Here is a 19,246-nt window from a genome sequence, read left to right as displayed (position 1 = left end):
AATTGCTTATTTATTTCTGGGCACGTGAGGCATATACTGACCCTCTCTCCCCACCCCACAGCTTTGCTAGTCATGGTGCAGCCTGGGTTCATAGCTTTCTTATAGTTTGAGCATTCCGTGTCTCACGTGTCAGGGCTCTGACAAATATTTGTTGAGTGAACAAATAGGTGAATGGATTAATAAATATTACTTAACAATCAGGACTTATGTGAGGGCAGTTCCGGAAGTCCTTTTCTAGGTAACCTGTGTGTGTGTGTGTGTGTGCGCGCGCGCGCGCGCGCGCGTGTGCTCACACGCGGGCCTTCTTTTTGAGAAGTAATGAATATTCTATAGGTTGTGGTGTTGGGCTCTGTTTTGAACCTGTGTTAGTCCAAGTTAAGATAGTTTACAGTGTAAGCTCTTTCTCCCTGCATTCCCTTAGTACTTACCTTGCTCTTTCCTGCCTGGGCTGGTTAGCAGGCCAAAAGTCACAGTCATTTTGAAGTCTGTGAATATTTTTATAGTCATCTTAAACTACTTCTTAGTAATGCAGCTTTAGTCTACAGAGACTGGTAACCTGCCTTGCTAGTTCATGCTTCTTTTATTGTGGGTATGTCAACGTCAGTTTCCTAAGGAGGGGAAAGAAACAGCTTGTTGCTGCATTACATCAGATCTTAGCAAGTGTAGATATTTGGGTCTGTTTTGTTCAGAAATAAAGGTCTTCTTTTCTGGGCTTTACCCTTTTGCTCAATTTTATATTTTCCTATCTTGGTCTGAAGTTCCAGATTACAGAACTGGGAACTTAAGTTTAATGCCAAAGAAAAAAAATTAAGGTTTTTTTTTTTTTGATAATGTGTTTGATAGAGTGTTAAACTTAATGATAATTTATAAAAAGTAGCATAATTTCTATTTGTGAAACATAGAATACAGGAGCTCTTGTTGTGGCGTAGTGGAAATGAATCCAACTAGGAACCATGAGGTTGCAGGTTTGATCCCTGGCCTCGCTCAGTGGGTTAAGGATCCGAGGTTGCTGTGAGCTCTGGTATAGGTCTCAGATGCGGCTCTGATCTGGCTCTGGTGTAGGCTGGAAGCTTAGCTCCGATTAGACCCCTAGCCTGGGAACCTCCAGCCCTAAAAAAAAAAAAAAAAAAGCACCCAAATACAGAATACAGTCCAAAACTTAATGTGCTATAAGATCATCATTATCATTTTTTTTATAGTTTCTTTCTTTCTTTCTTTTTTTTTTTTTTTTTTTTTTTTTGACTTTTCTTGAGTCACTCCCGCAGCATATGGAGGTTCCCAGGCTAGGGGTCTAATCAGAGCTGTAGTCACTGGCCTACGCCAGTGCAACACAAGATCCGCGCCATGTCTGCCACCCACACCACAGCTCACGGCAACGCTGGATCCTTAACCCACTGAGCAAGAGCAGGGGTTCAACCCGCAACCTCATGGTTCCCAGTCAGATTCGTTGACCACTGCGCCATGACGGGAACTCCTAAGATCATTATTTTAACCCCACAGCAAGGGACCTATGTTACTTTGAAATGCATAGATGACACCTGGTGTGCTACCCATTTCATCTTGAAGTGTATTATCAGGGGCTCTTTCTCCTTTACCTTGATGGGCCCAGGGAAATCCTGCTTAGCTTAAAAAGACACGGAGGAGTTGCCATTGTGGCTCAGTAGGTTGAGAGCCTGATGTAGTGTCTGTTGGGGTGTGGGTTTGATCCTTGGCTTCTTTCAGTGGGTTAAAGATCTGGCTTGGGTATGGTTATGGTGGAGGCCTGCAGCTGCAGCTCTGATTGACCCCTAGCCTAGTAACTTCCATGAGCCTCAGGTGCAGCCCTAAAAAATAAAAAAAATTTAAAAAAAGAGACACCCAAAAGAAGGAAATGCTGTTAATGGTTTAACAGATTCCACACTTTATTAGTAACTTGAGCTCAAGAGAAGGACAGGTGGTGCAGAGTTGAAATATACCTAAAAATGAATTCAGGTTTTGCCCCTGCCTCCTGGTCACCTCGTTGTTTAATAAACAGAAAGGCAGGGGAGTTTCCGTCGTGGCTTAGTGGTTAACTAGCCAGACTAGTATCCATGAAGCCAAGGGTTTGATCCCTGGCCTTGCTCAGTGGGGGCTCAGATCCCACATTGCTGTGGCTGTGGTATAGGCTAGCAGCTGTAGCTCTGATTTAACCCCTAGCCTGGGAACTTCCATGTGCTGTGGGTGTGGCCCTAGAAAAGACATAAATTAATTAATTAATTAATTTAAGAAAAGCTGGTTGCATTGGATCCTTTTCAAGGTCCGTTCCCACCACCACCAGCTCCCTGGCCGCCTGAAAGTGATGACGTTGCCACACTTCCAGTGCAGCATCTCCACTGTGGTCCACCTCCTTTCCCACCTTCTCTTTGATGGATTTCTGCCCTGTGAGGGACAGATTTTATTTTATTTTATTTATTTACTTATTTTGTCTTTTGTCTTTTTTTAGGGCCATACCCTCGGCATATGGAAGTTCCCAGGTTAGGGGTCCAATCAGAGCTATAGCTACCGGCCTACGCCACAGACACAGCAATGCCAGATCCGAGCCATGTCTGCTACCTACATCACAGCTCATGGCAACACTGGATCCTTAGCTCACTGAGCGCGGCCAGGGATCAAACCCTCAACCTCATGGTTCCTAGTCAGATTCGTTTCCGCTGAGCTACAACGGGAACTTCCAGATTTCATTTTGAATTGAAAGTGACCCAGCAAATCTGCTTGGTATCATATTCCTCGTGTTTTGCTTGTATTTTCAGTGTGGAACAAAGAAAGTCAACTGAATTGTGTGTTTTGAGTCTGGGGATTTTTTTTTTTTCCCCCATCTTTCTTAACCATGCCCAAATCCTGGGTCCCTTTTAGTGATTTTTGTCTTGTGTTTGTACACTCTCACTATTTGCTGTCCTTTGAGTTTCAGTCTTATTTTCATCCCAAATAGTGGGTTAAAAATATTAGTCCAGGAGTTCCTGCTGTGGTATAATGGATTAAAGATCTGGAGTTCTCTCTGTGGCAGCACGGGTTTGATTCCCCAACCTGGTGCAATGGGATAAGGATCTGGCCTTGCTGCAACTGTGGTGTAGGTTGTGGATATGGCTGGGGTTTGATCCCTGGCCCAGAAACTTCCATATGCTATGGGTGCAGCAGAAAAAAACAAAAGTGGTCCAAGTATAACACAGAAATGACTGAACTAGTTAACATCACATATAGTATTTAGGAACATATGAATGTTTCCCAGACTTTATCCCCAAGTGTAAGACCAGCCCTGTATAGGAGTTGACAAAAAGTGAACCATCGCATCGGTCCTTTGACCAAACCTGGCCAAAAGGGCCCTCTGCTTAAAACAATAACAAGGAGTTCCGGAGTTGCTGTAGTGGCACAGTGGAACGAATCTGACTAGGAACCATGAGGTTGTGGGTTCGATCCCTGGCCTTGCTCAGTGGGTTAAGGATCTGGCATTGCCGTGTGACCTGTGGTATAGGTCGCAGACTGACACAGCTCTGATCTGGCACTGCTGTGGCTCTGGGTAGGCCGGAGGCTACACCTCCAATTCGCCTCCAAGCCTGGGAACCTCCACATGCTGCTGGTGAGGCCTTAAAAAAAAAACAGACAATAAACACAAACAGACAAACAACAACAACAAAAAACCAAGGAGTTCCCTGGTGGCCTGGCAGTTAAGGATCCCGTGTTGTCCCTGCTGTGGCTAAGGTTCAGTCTCCGGCCCAGGAACTTCCACATGCCTCGGATAGGACCAAAAAATAAAAAATTTAAAATAAAAAAAAAAACAACAAGAAGCATGATGTGCCCATATCATCCATTCATCTCTTCCCCTTTCCCTGAATATTAGAAAGTATCCATAGCTAGTCCCCCACTACCCTTTCCTCGCCTGGTCCTTCCCTACCTAACAGGTTGCCTCTGAAGCCCCCAGGAAGACTCACTCTCCCCATCTCCACCTCAGTTGCTTTCCTGTGGGTGTGATTCAGGGCCCCTTATCTTAAGGGGCTGGGACAGAGCTGGCAGGCCGAGGCCGTGATGCCGGTGGATTAATACGTAGCTCTCAGTGTTAGACACCATCTTGTATAGGGACATTTCATGGATTTGTCGGCATTTTTGTTTTATCATGAACCTATTTCTGATAGTTTTTCTTACCACTGGTCCATCCACCAAGCATCTAGTCTATCTGTACAGAGCTGGGAGCTGCCTGGAGTCAGCTCCTTAACCAAATGCCACGGGTGTCCATTTCCTTCCAATATATGGCTCCTAATATTGGGACCTTCATCCTTTGGGACTTGGGAATCCTCCTTCCCCATCCTTGGTAGATAACTGGGGAAAACAATAGGGCTAATACCAGGTCACACAAAATGGAGCATTTTATGTGCACCAGGAGCCATTCTGGAGCCCTTGTGTGTATCTTCTCTTTGACTCCTCATAATGACCTTATCAAGATGTCCTGCTGTTGACCCCATTTTATAGAGAGTAAAATGAAGATACAGAAAAGCGAAGTAACCTCATGGTCACACAGCCCTGTATCTGGGCTTTAAGCCTGAGCTCCTCTGCTTTCCTCCAAAAGGCTTTACATGATGTGCTCACTCTTTCCCCAGGCAGCTCATCCTATCCTTAGGGCTCCTGATGGAAAAGTTTCTTTGTGGTCAAAATCCTCATTGTAGATATTATCTGTGACAGTTTGGGGCACAGAATCTTGTCAGTTCCAAAAAAAATAAATTTCCAGACTTAAGGTCTCATCAAAGTTCCTTTTTTTACCCCTCCACCCTTCCCTGAGCATCCTCTCAGTTGCCAAGCCCTATTTATTTAACCTCTGCAATCTCTCTGCTGCCCTGTGTTCTTCTTGTCATTTTCTCCCCAATGTCCCAGGATAGAGACTTGGTTCCTTCGTGAGGCCCTCATGGTTCTCTGCCCTGGCGCCATTCTCCTTTCTGTTGCCCTCGCCAGGCCCTCATGGAATAACCAAGTGCCTCTCATGGGACTGGCTCCTTTCTCAGAGATAGGATAGATCCAGGAGTGATAGATTCCCACTTGGTCGCTGGCCTTGTGGAGCTTACACCAACCCACTTCTTTGACCCTCTTTCTTGCCCTGCTCTTGAACTTGGGCAACTCATGTTAGAGCTTCCTTCAGCTGTGGGTGCCAATCCTCCTCTACCCCCCTCCTCCTCTGCCTATTAACATCCTACTCATCCTTCAAGGCTTGGCTCAGATACCACTTCTCTGAAGCCTTTTCAATTTAGCCCAGTCTGTGTGACTCACTCCTTTGTCTGGGCTTCCACAAGTGTGTGTTTGTATTTCATTATAACCTTTGTTCGAGTCTGCTATGTATTTTAGAGCGTTCTTTTCAGATGTGAAAGCCACAGATTTTTGCCCGAAGGTAAGAACCTATGTAACTTATTTTTCTGTGCCCCAGAGCACACGGAATAGGGAGTAGGTGCTCTGTTGATATTATTAGGCAGAGTAAAAATAATTACCATTATGTTAAGGGCCTCTGTGCCTCAAGAATGCTAGATATTTTGTGTGTGTCCTTGTTTTTGCTCCTACCAGCTAGTTTGTGAGTTATGGATACGATCATTATCCATCTTACAGATGAGAAAATTGACGTCCAGCAAGATGATGTAACTTGCTCAGAGTCACAGAGTTACTAAGGTGAGGGGCAAGTATTTGCACTCAGGAATGCCTGGTTCCATAGTCCATGCTCAAAAACCCCAGGATACCTAAGAAATACACTGTGGTTGTTGCAGTGGCTCCTGGAAGTCCAGATGAAGAATCCACATCCCTTCCCTAAATACTCACATGGCTCAATTTCCTCATCTTTCCATATCCTGGAAATTTCCTCTTTTTACTCATTCTGTATAGTTTGAGTATCCCTAAAACTGTGCTATAAAAAACTGGAAAGAGGATTCCAGATTTGCAGTTTTGGACACTGGTCCTTTTTTTTTTTTTATTTATTTATGACCATTGACCAAAATTTTATGTTGCATTGAAGAACAGTCATAAATAACCTAGGAGCACAGTATCACATATTGAGAGTTACACTGAGTGTGGGTTCAGTTAGCTCAGCTTTGTTTTTGAGCTGGTATCAGGCAAGGGCCTCCCCATCATGTTGGTTGAATCCTTTGGTTGCAAGCAACAGAGTTGAACTCTGGATTTCAATTTAAAGGAAAAGAATTGATTGGAGGAATAGCCAGTAGCTCCCAGAATGGACAGAAAATTTGGGCAGGATAGGAGGCAGTACATTTCCAGTATATGGAACGTGAGTGAACTTGACCAGCTCATCAGTGTCACTGCTGAAAGAAGTGCTCCCCAACTATTTTTCTATGCTCACATCAGTCTCCTGAGATGAATCAGATGGGCCTTCTTTGTACCTCCTACCTACCCATGGCTGTGAGAGGGCAGAGGGGGGCTGACTGAGGAGTACTACCTCACTTGCAACACGGGGGAGGGGTAATTCTGAGCAAGGAAATGCAAGTAAAAATGGATTCTGGATAGCCCCCCAATTTCACAAACACCGGCTGTCCCTGAATTCTGTACTCATAGTAATGTTTATTGAAGAGGTATGTAGAGGTTTGCCTCTGTAAAGTCTTCCCTTTTGAAACTTCAGGCCTCCTTTTTTTTTTTTTTTTTTTTTTTCCTTCTTCGAGCTACACCTATGGCATGTGGAGGTTCCCAAGCTAGGGGTCGAATCAGAGCTGCAGCTGCCAGCCTACACCACAGCCACAGCAACGCCAGATCTGAGCTACGTCTGCAGCCTATACTGTAGTTCCTGGCACTACCAGATCCTTAACCCACTGGGCGAGGCCAGGGTTTGAACCCACATTCTCATAGATATTAGTTGAATTTGTTTCTGCTGAGCCACAGCGGGAACTCCCCAGGCCTCCTTTCTAGCCAGGATCTTGATTCTGTCATTGTTGGTATGGGGAAACCTTCCAGCTTTTTGTCACAGCGAGTTTGATGAACCTGCCTTTATCTCGTAGGGCCTGTCTGGTATGTAAGTCCCTGGGAAATACGTATAACCTACTCAGACCTGTTGCTAGCTTCCTACTTGAAGACCTTCCTCCAGCTAGTTCTAATAAAATCCAAGCCCTAAAAACCCCTCATCAAATAATAAGAGAGAAATAGAGTAAATGCACAATTCATGAGATTAATATAGAGCAGAAAGACAATCTCTTTTTTTTTTTTCCTAATAATCTTTACTTTTATATCCTACTTTATGGGGGTGCTGTTTAATTTCATGTTCATTTACTTTAATTACTTCTCACATGTAGTTTGCGGGGAAGTTTGCCATTTTCCAACATCTAAAAGATGGCTTACTTGAGTTTCGTTTCAGACCCTTTTAGAATTAATGTGTAATAAAACCCAATGTGGATATTTCTCATTTTTCACCTCAAAGGATTATTCATCATAATAGAATCAGTTTTTCCAGGGAGATTTTATCAGACTTACAAGTCAAATTAGTTGAGTGCATTTCTTCTGCTAATAAACAGAGAACCTTTACCCTGGAAGCATCTCTATGCTGAATTCCAATAATTCATTGTTTCCTTGCCTCAAGAGATCAACCTATAAACGACCTCAGAATAAAAACATAAATTTATTAGTCTAAAAGGAGGTTGTTAAGATGGGAGAATTTGAGAATAAAAGAAAGGTCATAAAATCAAAATGTAAATATTGACTATATGGTAAAATTAAAACAAAACAAAACAAAACAATTTTAGAGGGATAGACTTAATTCTCCCTGACCCTAAGCAGAGCTTTTGGGGGGACAGATTTTCATGTGTATGTAGTTGCATTTGTTGGTGTGTTATAGCTGAAGAAGATGCCAGATGGGTAAGAGGTGGTCGTATATTTCCGTTAAAAATTCTAGGTTGCTCATTTAGAAGATAGTGGCTACTGGGCTAGAATCAGGCCAAGCTGAAGGGTGCCTGGTTTGATCACTGCCTCTGTTTTGATTGGCTCCTTGATCTGTAGGTCCAAGGTTAATTGTGGGAAGATTTTGGCCCTGAAACTATGACAAGCCCTTACATGAATGGAAAGGGGATGTAGTTTCTTTCAAGTGCATCTCTTAGGGGTAGGTGTGATCCCTTGACTCAGTGCTTGACGATAGTGAGTGCATTGGTTCTTGGGATGAGTTAGTTCTAAATCCTGCTTTTAAGTTCAGTCAAAGTTGCCGTGACCTTCTCAAGCTGCTTGCTCACAAGTGCTCCAAATGCTGTGATGCTGGGCGTTTTGTCAGTTAAGTTACGTTCATAACCAAGCAATGCTTGCTTCTCTAAGATACGGCAGATTTGACCTGAGAGAAGAGAGCTGAGCGTGGATTTCCTTTCACTCCATAGATAAGATCTGCTTAGGCAGAGACTGTGGGAATCCAGTGCAGAAATGACAAGAAAAAAAAAAAAATGTTTTAGGGCTAGGAGTAAAACCCTTTTTAGTGTGCAGTTGAAATTCACCTTCTCTGGTATTCTCGCACAAGATTGAGAATAAAAATGGTTATGATTGATGAAGCATTCAGTGTATATCTAACTGTAAGTCGAACTAGAGGGACTTTTAAATCACCCAAATGAAAGATTGCATTATCATGAACATTAATATGTAACAGTTAAGTGTGTCATTGCTTATCATAAGTCCTGGCATTCACAGGGCTCGATGAGACCAGCCAACCAAAAAGGAAAAACTTTTAGCAAACGCTAGTCCACAAAACCTCTGTGAATGAAGCCAGCCCAGTGGTCCTAACTCTCAGTGGGTTATTTATTTTTGTGTTCCCAACCCATCTTAGATTTTAGTCACACCTCAAGGGGCTTAAAGATGTCGCCTGAGATATTATTGGGGAGAGAAAGGTAGGGTTGAAACCAAGGGGAAGAATTTATTTCTGGTGAGAAGAGGAAGTCAGGAAAGAGGAAAAAGCAATGAACAGTAACCTATTAAGGGCAGCGAGGTTAGGTTAGTTAAATGTTAAGAGGATTTTTTGTTTCTTATAGATTTTTTGCCATTTATGGGGCTGATAAAGTGTCATCTGTTAGAAACCCAATTCAGGAGGGTGGAAATTAGACAATGTTTATCTTTTAAAAAGTACTGTCTTTTCTTCCAAATTATATAAGGAGATCATGTCTAGATCTGGAAACTGGAACTAGAAGCAAATATTTTATTATTTATTTAAATTTTAGTTTTTAAAATTATGGTTTATTTACAACATTCTGTCAATTTTTGCTGTACAGTAAAGTGACCCAATTATATATACATATATATATATGTATTCTTTTTCTCACATTATCCTCCATCACGCTCCATCACAAGTGAGTAAATATAGTTCCCTGTGCTATACAGCAGGACCTCATTGCTTATCCACTCCAAATGCTATAGTTTACATCTAGTAACCCCAGACTCCCAGTCCATCCCAAACATTTAAAATTTAAAATTACCTCTAGCCTCAGTATACAGAGAAATTTAGTAAATGAAGGGGTATTCTTACATGTATAATGTATGAAAAAATATAAATGTTCATATTACATATATTTAATCATTTTTCAGTAGGTACATATGTTCCTTTTTTTAAATTTAAAGTGTTTGTTATGTAAGCTTATTTTATACAAAGATGCTTTATCTCTATCTGTCAGAGCATCAAGGCCAGCATCATCCCACCATTTTAGATTAATTCATTAATCTTTTTAAATTGCAATAGTGTATCACAGAATTAAATCTTGGAGTTATTTGTAGAGGGAAGAAACATGGCAAAACCAGGGAATAAGCATCTATTGAATACCTAGGGTATTTTGAATACTATCCTAGGCACTTAACAGTAATTTTGCGATTCATTATTATTGAGTGCTGAGGATGATTTGACAATAGTGATAACTAACTATTGAGCACTTACAGTCTACCAGGCGAGAACTTTGATGTGTTATCATTTTCATTTCGTTTTCACAATAACCCCAAAAAGTTATCTGCTTCTATTATTTCCATATTAGAGATGGGAAACCCGAGGTCAGAGAGGTCAGGCTAGTTACTCAAGATCACAGAACCAGGAGTTAGAAAGCGAGGCTGGCTGACGGCTCTTAACTACCCTAAGCTGCACACCACTTGGCCATGCCCCATTTCCCACACTGTGTTGCAGGCCTTACCTATTCTGTGCTGGGCGAGGGGACAGTCAACACTGAAGTGACATCCCTACCTGTTCATGGTGGTGACTTCCCTGTGGATGCTGCTGTTAATTCTCAGGGAGCATCCATAGCCATGGCAGGATGAGCCGAAAAATCCGTCCTTTCTTGAGTTACTGTTGCAGCGTCTGCTCAGCACAGCACAGCTTTTCTGACTCTGCGCGGCTGTTACTCTCAGCCCAGATTGTGCTGTTACATCTGAGAACAGGAAATGACCCCTTGGTTGGGTTGTCCATGTTTTGCAGTTTAGGGCCATGCTTAACCATTTTCCTACTGTGTGACCAAGTTTTCTGTAAGAGCTGTTGGCCTAGGACATTTTGTTTCCTCTCTCTCTGCTGTGTCTTCCCCTCAACAACTGGGATAATCATCATACCAGCTATACAGAGGTGCTGGCAGACTGGATGAGGGCAGCAAAAGTAAATCGCTTGAGTAAAAAGCTTTGCATAGAGTTGGCATGCAGTAGGTATGAGGTGGTGGTATTTTTTGTTTGGGGACCTTCTAAAGGCAGTGAGACCTCAAGTGACATGGGAAACCATCTTAGATACCAGGGGAATTGATTAGTTATACTTAGGTGAGTCCAGTTCCCTCAAGGAAGTGATTTTTTTTCTTGTCATTCCTGGGATTTAGGTTATATCAAATTAAATGTTTTCATCTATTATTAACAGAAAACCTCTTTAATGCTGGCTGAAAAAATAAGAATATTTATCATTCACTTGCTCAGAAGTCTGTATGTAGGCCACCCTAACACTGGTTCAGCATCTCGTTAATGTCTGATTGCTGGGTTGGTATATCTGATTCTTTTTGCCTTTACCTCATGGCCACAAGATGGCTGCTAAAGCTCCAGACATCACCTTTCTACATGTTTGCTTTTAAAATCACAAAGGAGTCTAAGGGAACAAGCCAGAGAGAGAGAAAGAGAGACAGACAGACAGATATTTGTCCCTTTAATCAAGGGGGCAGAATACTTCAAGCATTTTCTCTATATATCTTTTGGCCAGAACTAAGTTAGATTTCTATCTCTAACTGGGAAGGGGAACATCTCTGTTTGTTTTGTTTGTTTGTTTTTCATCTCAAGGAGTAGTAGGAGGAGGGAAGGAGTTGGCAATGCTGTTGAAAAGCCATCTAGTACTGTCTACCTGTGTAGTAACATTTTATACCTGACTGGCTAAGGTCAACCTAAAATCTAGGTTGTTTTCAGCTTAGGATATGAATGTTACTGTTTTCAGTATTATTTAGAATGACAGTGCTTTTCTGGATTCCCAGGGCATTGCCTAAGTGAAAATGTCTTGGTATCGGGATGGTGGGTAACTCAGACACACTTTGTCTGCAGTCTTCACCATTAAGCTGTGTCCCATCTCAAGCTCTTTGTGTATCACCCAAGAAGTATTCTGTAGATGGCTCAGCTTCCTGCTTGAAGGCCTAGTTTTGGATATTTCACACCCTGCATGTGCAATTAAGTATGATTACCCTCGCAAATGATCTTTGCTTCTGTGCTTGCCCATTGTGAAAAGACACCTCGGGACAGCTGTGATGTATTTATGAAGTCGTATGGCTGGTTTTACAGTTGCTTTGTTACATCAATACTAATCTTTCTACCTAAGCTGAGAAATTCATCACTCTTTGAGCTATAGGGGAAATCTCCACCTGAATGTGTGTCGTTTGGAGTTTTCAGGCGAGGGACATCATGGAGGGATGGTACTGTTTAAGAAACCTTTTCAGAATTTCCTTTGCGGTGCAATGGGATTGGCAGCATCTCTAGAGCACCGGGACACAGGTTCAATCCCTGGCTTGGCACAGTGGGTTAAAGATTGGTCGTTGCTGTGGCTGCAATATAGGTTGCAGCTGTGGCTCAGATCTTACCCCTAGCCCGGGAACTCCATATGCCATGGGGAGGCCAAAAAAGAGTGGGAAAAAGTGTTTAAGAAACCTTTTGTAGAGTTCTGTTGTAGCATAGCCAGTTAAGAGTCTGGTGTTGTCACTATGTCACTATAGTGGCTGATGACACTGCTATGGTGCAGGCAGCATACCTCTTTCTCTCTCTCTTTTTTTTTTTTTTTTTTCTCTCGCTTTTTTAGGGCTGCACCCACAGCATAAGGAAGTTCCCAGGCTAGGGGTCAAATTGGAGCGGTAGCTGCCGGCCTACGCCACAGCCACAGCAACACGGGATCCAAGCCACATCTGAGACTTATACCATAGCTCACAGCAACACTGGATCCTCAACCCACTGAGTGAGGCCAGGGATCGAACCCATATCCTTATGGATCCTAGTTGGATTCATTACCGCTGAGCCACGACAGTGTGTCTTGAAGAAAATAGCAGGCTCATGTTTCCGACAGTGAAAAAAATTATTTTGCAAGTGGCTTCTTAAGGAATGCACTTGGTTCCGATCCACAAATGTAAATCTCACACCCAAGTTGTTCAATTAAATACATGTACAGTTCTAACCAAACTATGATTAGAATTTATAAAAAAATTAGGTGAAAATTTTTATGAAATTTAGAAGAGGAGATTCAGAATACAAATGGAATTTCTAAAGAGTCATGACCCCAACTGCTAAATTTGAGAGAGACTGTTGATTTCCAGGGAGAAGAAGATAACATTTTTAATTAAAAATTAATACATAGAATCTTGAACTGGGAACCAAATATCCATCTGCTGAGGATCAGATTCTCATGAATATGGAAAATGCGCCACACTTCTAAAACGGCACAGTCCAAGATAGAGTGGCCACTAGATGTGTGGCTATTTAAATTTAAATTAATTAAAATTACATACATTTAAGAATTTAGATCTGTGGTTGCACTAGCCATATGTCAAGCGCTAAGTTGCCTCAGGTAACTTGTGGTTACGCCATTGGACAGTGTAGGTCTAGAACATTCCATCATGACAGAAAGTTCTATGAGGCAATATTTCTCTTGATGAGTAATTTTCCACCAGGAGCAATTTTCCCAACCAAGGAACATTTGGCAGTTTCGGGAGATGTTTTTGGTATCACAGCTGGGGTGGCAGTGGTGTGGCTGGTGTCTAGGGATTTTGCTAAACTCCTCCAATGCACAGGACAGCTCCTGTAGTAGTTTAAGAGTCGACTGGACCGACACATCAATAGTGCTGAGGCAGAGGAGTTCCCGTTGTGGCTCACCAATAATGAACCCAACTAGTATCCATGAGGATGTGGGTTTGATCCCTAGCCTCACTCAGTTTGTTAAAGATCTGGTGTTGCCTTGAGCTCTTTAGCTGTCAGATACAGCTTGGATCCCAAGTGGCTGTGGCTGTGGCATAGGCCAGCAGCTACAGCTCTGTTTTGACCCCTAGCCTGGGAGCCTCTGTGTGCCTCAGGTTTGACCCTAAAAAGCAAAAAGAAAGGTGCTGTGGAAGATAAACTCTACAGGGCGGGCAGGCAGACCCTTGTGGCCCCAAGCTTGTCATCTGGAGTTTTAAAACAATTCCCGTCACCAAGATTTCAGGTAGTTTTATGTTTTGTTTTTTTTTAAATTTTTTGGGCCACACCCATGGCGAGCAGAAGTTCTCAGGCCAGGGATTGAACTCAAACTACAGCAGTAACGTGAACCATAGCAGGGGCAACACTGAGTCCTTTAACCTCTAGGCTACCAGGGAACTCCCAGGTAACCTGTCTTTGGGATATAATCTTGGTGTGAAGCAGGATTGACTTGAGGTTAATTCCAGAAAAAAAAATGCCCAAGTTCCAGACCCTAGTTAGAGATGAGGAAGATCCGTAGAGCTACTTGGAGAGTCTAGTGGACACTAAGGCAGCTAGGGCTAGAAAAATAAGCGGGCTGTGGTGTTGATTCCCCTACTCCCTCAGCCTTCTTCCCTTCTCACTGTCCTTCTCCCTGCAAACTGAGTGGATCCAGCCATTTAAATCATAACGTCTTAGAGGAGGGTGGGTTCTCATTTTACTCTAAGCCAGCATCAGGAACCAGGACATCAGTGCAAGCAACCGGGGCTCATGCTGACAGTCATTCTTTTTTTTTTTTTTTTTTTTTTTTTTAAAGCCTTTAAAAAAAATTTTATTATAGTTGATTTACATTGTTCTGTCAATTTCTGCTGTACAGCAAAGTGACCCAGTTAAACATATGTATACATTCTTTTTTTCATATTATCCTCCATCATGTTCTATCACAAGTGATTAGATATATAGTTCCCTGTGCTATACAGCAGGATCCCATTGCCCATCCACTCCAAATATAACAGTTTTCATCTCCTAACCCCAGTCTCCCACTCCCTCCCCCTCCACCCCTGGCAAACACAAGTCTGTCCTCCATGTCCACTAACTTTTCTGTTTTATAGGTAAATCATTTGTGCCATATTTTTAGACTCCACATATAAGTGATATCATATGGTATTTGTCTTTCTCTTTCTGACTTACTTCACTCAGTATGAGAGTCTCTAGTTCTATCCATGTTGTTGTAAATGGCATTATTTTGTCCCTTTTTTGGCTGAGTAGTATTCCATTGTATATATGTACCACGTCTTCCTAGTGCATTCATCTGCCTGACAGTTATTCTTGACAGTAGGTGGATGTCAGTGTGACATATCAGGAATCAGGAGTGTCCCGAGAGGAGCTGGGTTCGGAGCTGGGCTCTGCTTTTTAACTGCTATGTGGCCAAACTTCTCTGAGCCTTGGTCTCCTTATTGATGAAATGGAAATAATAACTGTGTGCATCTTTTAGGGTTACTTTAAAGATTAAGTAAGAAAATGCATGTAAAATGATTAGTGCAGTTGCTGCCATATTAAGAATAAAGTTATTAGTAGCTTCTTTTTTGTCATTGTTTTGTTATTGTTTGTGTTACTGTGGTTGCCAGTCCCAAGAAAGCCTGGATGTATTGATCTGGACTTTCCTCCTACCCACTGAGGAAATCATGGCTCTGGTTTGCCAATCTGGCTGGGCTGGAGCCAAGGATAAAAGCCAGGCAGGCAGGCAGGACCTTGCTCCTTCACCTTAGCTTAAGTGTCACTTACCCTGTTTGCCCTATTTAAAGAGGTTCCCCCAGTCCCTGCCATTATTTTATCATCCTTGACCCATGTCTGCTTCCATCTTAGAATGAGATGAATTTTTATGAGTGTATGTATTTTAGCTCTTCTTCTAAACTTGGAATTGGTATTATGCATTAGAGAGATTTAAGAATTAATGGCGCATTATAAGGGAAAACCAAACTCATGTGAAGGAGGAAAGAAAAGGAGGAAAGAGGGCTAAAGCAGCACATAGATTTTCTGTGCTGACTAACTTGAAATGAAATCTCACTCTGAGTGTTCCTCATTTTGTGACCTTATGCAAATTATGTAACACGAGTCTCAGTTTACCATATCTGTGAAATGGAAAGGGCAATGTGAGAATTCCACGGCAAATATAATGTTGTCTACTTCAGTTGGATATTCACTAAGTGGTAATTTTTATAACAATTGAAGAGCCAGTGTGAGAGTAAACTAAATGATGATTAGTGAATTTGTCACCTTTTCTTCCCTTCTGTCAATATCACACAGAGAACTTGAGCTTTAATGCATGACATGGTAGAATATTTAGGTCTCCTAGAATAATTTTACAGTTTGTCCAGTGGATGGAGACTTTGGTAGGCTGAAAGTAAAACAATTTGGTTAAACAGGAAGAAATTTCCTTTCATATCAGAGGAAGAAAGAACCAGATCTTGGACTTCCCTGGTGGCTTAGCAAGTTAAAGATGTGGCATTGTCAGTGCTGTGGCATGGGTTTGATTCCTGGCCTGAAAACTTCCGCATGCCACGGGCACAGCCACAAAAAACAAAACAAAGCAAAACAACCCTGATGTCTCTTGTCAGTGAGTCAGGTCAGGAGATGTGAGTTCTGTTATGTGAGCCAACTTGCTGTTCACCTAAACTAATGGGTTGGTCCATCCCTAACCTGAACCACTGCCTCCAGGGGCCAAGAAAAGAAAGTTTATCAATTCTCTATGAGACCTCATGCTGGATTGTTTCAGATCTCTAGGTTCATTTGCTTGGAGATGATCTCGAGTTCTTTCTGATGTGGGTCCTGATTTCGCCTCCTAACTCTTTCAAGCATTAGCAGGAAAGGAAACATGGCTGCTGACCAGGTTACATAGGACCTGTGAGGTGTATGCTTTTGAGTATTAGGAGCTTGTTGGTTTGTGTGTTCTTAGTTGGTTTGCTTTCCTATTATGGGGTAACATATATTGTAGAGTTGGAGAACTGCATATAGAACACATAGGTATTTTAAATTGCTGTGTTGTACCTTTTTGGTTGCAAACAACCCACAGCCAACTCCGGCTAGCCCAGCAAATAAGGAATTTCTTTATCTCATGCAGTTGAGGTCCAGGAGTGGGATGGCCCTCTCTGAGCATTGTTAGGACTCTGTCTTGCAAGATTGTGCTCACTGCTGAGTTGCTGCCTCCTGACCTCTTTTAGCCGACTTTCTCTTTGTGGGGGCAAGCCAATCCATGTTCTTAAAGCTTTTGAAAACCCAGCAGAATGATAGTCTCTATCTCTCCCAGTAGTTGCTACTGAATACTAGTATTTGAGTATCATTCTCCTTTGACACATGTCCATTCATCAGCCAGTCCATGTGGCCAGCAGAGCAGAATGCACTGATTGGCCAGACCTGGTTTCTGACTCCACCCTCTGGAGACGGCAGATGCATCAGCCTCCTGTGAGTCACTGGACTGGGACTGAGAGTGGAGACAGGGCGTTTCTCCAAAGAACACTCAGGGTGGTGTTATCAGAGGAAGAGGAGCACGGCCCTTGGGCAGGCAAAAACAAGGATCCCCACTGCTCTGACCCTCTTTGATTTGAACAGTGCCAGTGACTCCAGGAAAATCTCTTGCCTGGTGGGGTCTCCATGTCCCTTCCAGAGCTGCTTGCAGGCCCTGGGCCTATGTTATTTACAGCATCAGCGCACCCCTCTCTTCTTTCTTGCAGTCATGATACCCCAGTCTTTCCCCCAGAGGTTGCAGTAAATGGCCTTCTCTGAGCCACAATCAATGGCATTCCGTAAGGTGTGACAGAAGAGGCCATCTGGCACTTGTCCCACTGTTGTTTCTTGCTGTCCGGGGAGGAGGCACGTTGGTGGCAGAAGGTCACAGCTCAGCGAAGCACCACTGTCCCTCAGACGCCTCACCCTCCAGACTGAAGGCTGCAGCAGAGAAAATGCCGCAAGAGTCGCACACCTGGCAGAATTCCCCCTTTCCCTTTGTGAAATTTCCCATCAGAATTGGTGTGTGGAATAATCATCATAATGAAAATGATTTTTGAATACCATTATAAGTTTCAGTGTTGCACGCAGTTCTTTCCCAAATATTGGTTAGATTTTTTTTTTTAAGATGCCTGCACAGAGATCACTGGCCCATTTCAATTTTTATTGAAACAAATAAACCCAATAAAAACACTTATGCTGAGAGCTGTAGCGCCACAATAAAAGAATCACACTGTATTGAATTTATTGATTTATTTATTTACTCCAACTGGAAAATCGAGTATTGTGTTAATGTATTTTATAAGAATCACACTGCTCGATGAAATGGCTAATTTATTTTAGCGTATACATAAATAGCTAGCAATTTTCCATGAGACAGCCTAATGAAAATGATGCCGATGAAATTGTCTATATGATGAGGAGTGACGGAGACGAGTTATTATTGGGTGAGTGCTAAGACGCACTGAACTGGCCATCATATCTTTGAACTTTTGAACTGCTACTTGTTCTGTGTGATTTATTGATTTTGCTATCTCTTCTGTTTAGCTCAACTTTAGTTTTTGCCCAGCAGTGCAGATAAGTGGCATAGGAGATTTAATTTCATGGGTATTTGGGGTTAAAACCTATCTTTAAGAAGAATGCTAAACATGTTTTAATAAAACATGAGTTGCAGGGGTTTTAAGTTTCTGGATGATATGGATCTGATAAGGAACGAGGCAGTTGAGAGGACAGCCCAGGGTTCCAGGCTGGGGAAGCACTCTCTTTCTGAGCTCTGCAAGTTTCACCGGGGCCATGTGCATTTTACTTGCTCCATCAGCCTGAGTGCCTCCTTAATTGCCTGTATCATTTCTTCCCCTGCCTGTGCCCTGGTGTTCCCACCCCAGGTTTTGCTGGGGTGGTTTCTGGGGTCCTTGTAGGCAGCTGCGAGGTACATTTAACCCGCTTCCTGGTGCACCGAGGGCTGGCTGCTCTTTACATGCGTTCGTTTTGGCAGATCTCTTAAGGAAACCCTTTTCAAGAGCAGCCACGGCTCTCACCTCCAGGATAAAGACATGGAAGCTGGCTCTGCGTTGGGGCCAGGCTGGCTCACTGCTCCTCCCTCTCCAGACCTGTTCTGTGGTCCTCTTCTGCGCTGCCGCTGTCCTCCTCAGCCAGCTCTGACCTTGGAAGGGGAGGTTTTCCTCCCTGCTTAAGGGGGGGTTGGGAGGGGAAGTACCATACTGAGTGACAGTGGCCAGAGCGCAGCCTTACTTTTTTATTGTTGTCTTTTCGACCTGCAGAACTTTCCTTAAATATGTAACATCTTGGAAACTCATTCTCGATTTGTGTGTGTATGATTTGCTAATTTCTAAAAGATATCTTGACAACAGTATTTTATGCTAGCTTTTTTCTTTGGGGAGGGGGGCATTGGAGGAGGTGGGAAAGAGCTTTATCATGTAAAAGTAACCATCCTAGAAATTTCAGGTAATAAATTTTCAGGCGCATGAACGGTTAAGACTCTTCACTCACTAACACAGTATGTGAATGTGGAATTTTTATGAAGGTAACGGTCTCTTTCTTTAAAAATCTGATTTATTTACAAGGTACTTTTCAGTGACCAAGTAATTTTAACCTTCAGGGAGATAGGGGAAGGGGGCGTGGGAGGAGGTGAGTAAAGGGGGCTTGGTTCTCTGCAAGAGTTAGAAAATTCACATCCCCTTTAATGATTAAACTGGCAGGATCTTTATTTGGATGTTAAAAGCTTTTTCTTACATTGCAAACATTCTCAGCAAATTTACAGTCAGATATTTGGAAACAGTGAACACTTGAAAAAAAAAAAAAGAGGGAGGAGGAGTGCCTGTTTGAACTAGGAAACAAAATTAGTGGGAATGACTAAAAAGACAAC

General features: G+C 42.6%; 1 protein-coding gene across 9 annotated transcripts in view; it reads left to right on the top strand.

The window, feature by feature from the left end:
* Nucleotides 1-19,246, top strand: part of FOXP1 (forkhead box P1) — a 627,515-nt gene that overhangs the window by 317,288 nt on the left and 290,981 nt on the right. Inside the window, exon 1 of one of the 9 annotated variants that reach the window (XM_021070848.1) lies at nucleotides 14,579-19,246. This exon is cut by the window's right edge and continues 452 nt beyond it. The exons of the other annotated variants lie outside the window; for them this stretch is intronic. The gene's annotated coding sequence lies outside the window, so the exon portion shown is untranslated. Of the gene's footprint in view, nucleotides 1-14,578 lie in introns of those variants that run through there. 9 annotated transcript variants of the gene reach the window in all.

Source organism: Sus scrofa, chromosome 13 (assembly GCF_000003025.6).
Source record: "Sus scrofa isolate TJ Tabasco breed Duroc chromosome 13, Sscrofa11.1, whole genome shotgun sequence".
Classification (NCBI taxonomy): domain Eukaryota; kingdom Metazoa; phylum Chordata; class Mammalia; order Artiodactyla; family Suidae; genus Sus; species Sus scrofa.
The sequence above is the reverse complement of the archived record's forward strand: the minus strand, read 5'-3'. Positions and strand labels throughout refer to the sequence as shown.